A 6,341-nucleotide genomic window follows, 5' to 3' on the forward strand; every position below is an offset into this window, starting at 1 on the left:
GGAGATGAGAGTCAGGGGTGTTTTTTGACAGATGGAGTGAAAGGGAAGGTTTATAAGATAGTAGTGAGACCTGCTGCGAGGTATGATTTGGAGACGGTGACACTAACAAAAAGGCAGGACGCAGGATGTTCTTTGGCGTTCGTCTGCTTAACAATTAAGCTCCTAATTAAGACTTTATTGTAGATGACATTTCAGCAGCTGCAGTTCCTCTGGGTGGGGCCCAGGCTGAGGTTTAGCTGCTGGTGCGGACCGCTGTGGTGTGCTTCTTTTTTTTTAATTTTTTCAATAACTCTGACTGACAGTCAGCTTCAGGTGAGGATGCATATTAAAGATGGAAAAGCCTCACTCACATTCACACACACATACACACACAGATGCAAGTACACACCTTTATCTCTGTCCTATTGAATAACTCTCTGATGCTTTCCATATTCCATGCAAGGGATTATTACAGCTTACCCACAATCCCCAGCAGCTGATTATCCTGTGTGTTGACAGGACAGAGTTGTGCTATCGGCCCTGCGCAGCAGTCAGCGGTCAGCTGTGTGTGTGTGTGTGTGTGTGTGTGTGGTTGAGAAAAACATACCGTGTTTGATGTGTGAATGAACATGAAAAGGAAAAGGAAAGATGTATTCTGCATTTATGTGTACGAGTGTAGCAGAGGAGGAAGAAGGAAATGATTTTATTCTCACGTGTCTGTGTTAATGTGAGTAAAATGGAATGAAAATTAGTGCGTGTGTATGTGTGTGTGTGTGTGTGTGTGTGTGTGTGTGTGTGTGTGTGTGTGTGTGTGTGTGTAGTAGTAGTAGTAGTCCTGAAACAGGCAGGTGTTTGTGGTTGATACCTGCAGCTCCAGCAGTGCTGATCACCCCAGCATGGTACCTCACCTTGGGAGGGAGGCAACTCTAAGCTTATTAACACGCACACACGCATGCACAGAAACACACACACACACAGGGGGGGGGGGGATTATTATAATAATGATAATAATAATAGTAGGAAATAGAAAAGTAAAAGGGAAAAATCGAATAAGCTCGGGGGAGAGCGAGGAGGAGAAACCATCGTATGTTTCCAAAGGAGAAGGAGACGTGTGGAAAACAAGTAGAGAAAGATGAAGGAAGGCGCACCAAGCAGGACCAAGCGGAACTATAAGAGAAGAGGAACCACAAAAGGCAAAAGCATCTTAGCTTTGAAAGAAGATAGAACAGAGGGAGGTGGGAAATAAAAATGAGAGTGAGGGCAGGAATAGAGAAAGGAGGAGAAAGAAAAGTAGAAGGAGGCTTGAAGACACAGCATAACAGCATGTAATAGTTTTAGAGGCCCCGGTTTTATTCATGCTGGCAGCACCCGCTCTCTCATTATCCCCTAGTCAGATTTGTGTGAATTTAATTTAATATAGGCATTTTGTAGCTTGTCTTTCTTCAGACTCTCTACTGTATGAGAGATGTCCTCAAACTCTGTGAGGAAAATGTAAACAGCATTAGAATAGAGTAACATAAAGCACACAAGTGATCCCGGAGTGACCATTAATAGTGTTGGAGTGCTTGTGTGACAACATTATAGCTCGTGCTATTATCATCTTTCACATCGAGGTGTCATTTTTCAACTTGAAGGGTTAATTCGACCTAAAAATCAATGTTTCCCCCAGCCTGCAGTGATACTTATTCACTAGATTGTTTGTGTGTGTGTGTGTGTGTGTGCGTGCGTGCGTGCGTGCGTGCGTGCGTGCGTGCGTGCGTGCGTGTGTGTGTGTGTGTGTGTGTGTGTGTGTGTGTGTTGGCCAGGTTTAGCAGAATAACACAGAATTGGATGGCACTCGGTTTAAAGAGCAGATAAAACAAAATAACTTGAAAAACTATGCAGCAGGTAGACAAAGTTTCACCTCTCTAAAAGCAGAGATTTGGGCAGGTTGCTGGTCTGGCGCAGTAAGGTGTCAGTGTATACAATTACCAAATAGGAAAGACATCAGCAAGGATCGTTATTGCTGTCTGCCAGTTTAGGAAGGGTTATAAGGTCATGTCCAAACACTTTGAAGTTCTACAGTCAAAAAAATTATTCATAGGTAGAAATCCTTCAGGCTGATGTTAGAAATGATAGTGCTAGAGACTGGCTGGGTTTAGGATTTTTTTTTTTTTTTATCAGTTTTCTTTCCTTCAGCAGCCTGAATGACGTGACTGCACCCACTTGATTTTTCTCGTTACCGACCAGACCAAATTGAAACAACCTAAGAACAGTTTTCCCATTGCACTACAATTATATGCAATTGTGTTGTTTTGCTGCTAGTTAATGTCCAGCTGCAGAAAGCTGCATATTCATACTGCATTGTAACCATTTCTCATGCCTGTGTGCACTGACATAGTATTGCTATATGATTTTAACTCCTGAAAATGTTGATTTTTGAGGAGAAATTATCCTTAAATACCCATGTGTGCCAACTTTGCTTCCAAGTGTTTAGTCAGGAAGAGTGTCAGATCAAGAGGAGCTTGTGTTTTTTTTTTTAAATCATTTCTTTGTGCCATGCAGCTTTTAACTCACTACAGCAATAACCAGTTTGAGTTGTTATGAAGCTTCCTGGTCCTCTGTCCCCAAGCTTTTCACCGTTACCTTCTCAAAATTATCCACAAAAACAAAACAAAACATGGTGACTCACGTTTGCATGCCAACTTTTTTTTCTTTTCCAGTTTTAGAGGTAGTTGAAGCCTATGATGTTCCTGTCTTTGCTCCTTCTGCCTGTGAGTTAGAATGTAAACCCTCCTCCCTTTGCTTATATCGCTGCTCTTTGACCTCCAGTGAACTCTGTCTAGCTAGCATTGCTATACGCTAACTCAGCATCTTATCTCTTGACCTTGACCGGTGTGCACAGGTCAAACTCCTAACCTTGTTTTGAATGTGATTATGACAATGAAGCAGAAAATACTAAGAAATACTTTGTACATAGTTCAAATTCAGTACTTGGGTAAGTGAGTATGTACGTAGCGTGAGCTAGAAGGTAAAGTTGGCTTTTTAAAAATGATAATTTATCAATAAAAAAATAAAAAATAAAAAATAAATCCTTCAGGCATTTGCCAATCTTCCCGGGAGTGGACATGTGTAGAAAACCAGAAAAGATAAAAGAAGAGTGAACATTAAATATTACTAAAAAGGTGGCTAGAAACAAAACTACAAAAGAAAACAAAGCTGTCCTTGTGTCTCTGTGTCATCCGGATAAACATGTTTGCTTTAACATTTAAAGCTGTAATATCTGAGTGCAACTCGTGTCACTTCCCTGAGAGATGGAAGACGCTGATTGTCGGCCTTAAAACACAATAAAGTCTGAATTATGCTGAATCCATGCATTATAGTTTGTGATAAGGTTGAACCCTGCACGTGCATGCATCAGTCGCGTTAACGGAACTTTTTCATTCATCAGTAGATCATTTCTTTCTGTCTCAGGCATGCTGAAGGAAGAAATATCTTGTACCATACATACGCACTTCACCGTATGGGGTTTTTGTATTTGTCTGTATGAACGCTGTAGGAACCCAAATCCAATCTCTACTTGTGTTTAAATCCTTCAACAGAAAGAGCACAGCCTGAAATATCTTATATCCCAAACCGGTCCTCATGAATGTAGAGATTCGTTTCTACATACTCACACCCGTACTGTACACATAAGCTGAGCAGCAGGAAGAGAGCACCTTTTTTGTGTGGCGTTGAGATAAATAGGATTAGGGATTTGGGAGATTTAGGAGGAATAATCCGTCTGTGTATCGGAGAGAGGCAGCAGCGGTGATGATCAAAAGAGAACACTGTGATTCGGAGCTCAGACATCTCCGGATGGACTGAAAACTTGGAGTGACATTTTCTCCATTTTTTTCCTCCAAGGATCAGCTCTCATTTTGTCACTGTGAGTGCTGTAATTGCCACATAATCACCTCGTACTGTACGACAGTGTGTTTATGCAAGTGCCAGGAACGGATGGAGAATTATATATTCAAAGTAATTAATCAGATTTACAGTTTACATCGGGGGAAACAGCGAGCTAGTCTGCTTGTTGTTGGTGTTAGTATTAAGCAGGGGATTGGACTTAGTTATTTAACACACAGATGATTTGAACAGCTGCTTTGTTCAGCTGTTATCTATATGTCCACATCAGTACAATACAGACAAAAAATGTTTAAAAAACAACAACTTTTTTTTCCTGCGGACAGATTGTTAAGTGGGCCACCCAACAGCTCCATTCTTCATCTACCCATTTAATGCTACTCTTAGCCATGAGATTTACCCTCAAAGCAATGCACAGAAAGCAGGAAAACACTTCATAGATGGAGGTCAGGTGTTTCTTCTAGTCAAAATGAGTGGTAACACAGGAAGAGGTTAGACTTTAGTAAAATTCAGCAACTTGTTAGCAAGACGAAGGCAGTCAACTGAAGCAACAGGAGAAATGGACGCTGTCACGTACAGATGTGGTCAGAAGTTTACATACACTCATCATGGGTCGTTAATGTCATGGTGATTTGTGGATTTTAATGATTTCTTTGAACTGTTCTTAATTGTACAACATGCATCAGAATTTAAAAAAGATTTTTTCAAAGAGAGCTGGATGCAAAAGTAGGTGGTTATATTTTGTCAAACATCCCAGTATGCAGTTGGACATCCACCAGATGTTTTTGGTAGCCATCAACAAAATTGGTTGGTTTCCTGGCACGGACCCAGCTTTTAAGAATAGTCCACAGATTTTCAGTAGGGTTAAGGTTAGGTTGGTTTTGATGTGTGTTTGTTGAGACCATCGTCCTGTTGGAACACCCAGTTGTGTTTCAGTTTCAGCTATTGAAACTATTGATTTTATCGATTTACCTTAGCTGTTTACTTGAAGAATTTGGAGGTAGTCTTTCATTATTCCATCTACATGCAATGTACCAGTGCCCCTGGGACCAAAGCATGATGCTACCACCACCATGCTTGACATTTGATACAGGGTTCTTAGGTTTGAAAGCCTCCCCTTTACTGTCATTGAGGTCAGATAACTCCGTCTTTTATTGATCTGAAGATAAAAAAAAACATTCCCCAGAAGGCACCTGACTTTCTCCTACAGGCAGCTACAAATTTCAGTGGAGCCTGAAGGTGTCAATTTTGAAGCAGGGCCTTTTTTTTAGTCTGCACCCTCTCAGTTCATGGTGATTTAAAACTCTGAAAACCTTCTATGCCCTTTTGCTTTTAATCATTCAGTGCAGTCTAATACCAAAACATTTCGCTCACTGCTCTTCTTCTGTTTATTTGCTGATGTTGTGCGTTTTCCATTTAGCACCTATATATGTTTACATTTAAGACATCCCATGAGGTTATTCTCCAACTGTCAACACCAGCAGACCCAAACCCAATCCAGTCAGTAATTATGGTCAAAACATACTCATTAGGTGTCTTCCTGTTCAAACAACGTTCAACCCCAACCGGGACAGACTGTGTCACGCCTCCCTTTAGCAATAACCAACTGTAATATACCAGAGTGCTGTCATTAGTGAGTGAAACAGTTACACAACTGCGTTGCCTTAACGGCAGGTCTCACCATTCAGATGTTGTACTAGTGTTGCAATCTTGGCAAAGGTAAGGCCCTGAGGAAGTATTTTGGACAAAGCAAGCACCAGTACATCTCCCAAGTTATTCAGCTGACTTTTCTTGGCGACCCTCTCAAAGCTGCAGTCATCCCAGTTGCTCGTGAAACTTTTCCTGCCACACGTTTCCAGTTAACGTTCAATTTAAATGCTTTGATAAAGTTAATCTGTGAGCAGCCAGCTTTCTGTGGTGTACCCTCCTTGTGAAGAGTATCGATAATCATCATCTAAGCAACTGTCAAATCAGCAGTGTTCCCCATGATTGTGGTTGCATTTATTGAACTTTGTGTTCTGGATGTACTCAAACTTGAAATGATCTATTCTGATCATTTGAGGTGCTGATTTTATGATTTTTATGATCTGTAAAAAGCCTTCAAAGTTAAAACAAAAAAAAGGCTTGCAATATGCCATGTTCAGTAAAGAGTTTCTAAATTATGAAAAAACTATGTTCTCATAATATCTTTTTGTTGTTGTTGTTAGATGCACTGGCATGCTAGCTTCACTTAGGACTGTACAGGTTGGACCTTTCAGCTTATAAAGTAACAGAGGTGACAAAATCATAAGATTTTATCTCGTGTCAGCAGTTATGTGGGAAGCAGCGCACTCTGAATCTTCACTGGATGTTTTTCATGTGACTCCCAAAATAATTATCCTTGATCAGATGCAGTAGGCCAAGTCACAGCTATTCATTTCATGCAAGTTTATAGTGGTAAGATGGCCAATAGGAGCAGACAGGATGCAGCTTTTAGC

The sequence above is a fragment of the Mchenga conophoros genome, linkage group LG12, assembly GCF_057382185.1.
Source record: "Mchenga conophoros isolate Kocher_MC1m ecotype Shallow Benthic linkage group LG12, M_conophoros_male_GT1.1, whole genome shotgun sequence".
Lineage (NCBI taxonomy): Eukaryota > Metazoa > Chordata > Actinopteri > Cichliformes > Cichlidae > Mchenga > Mchenga conophoros.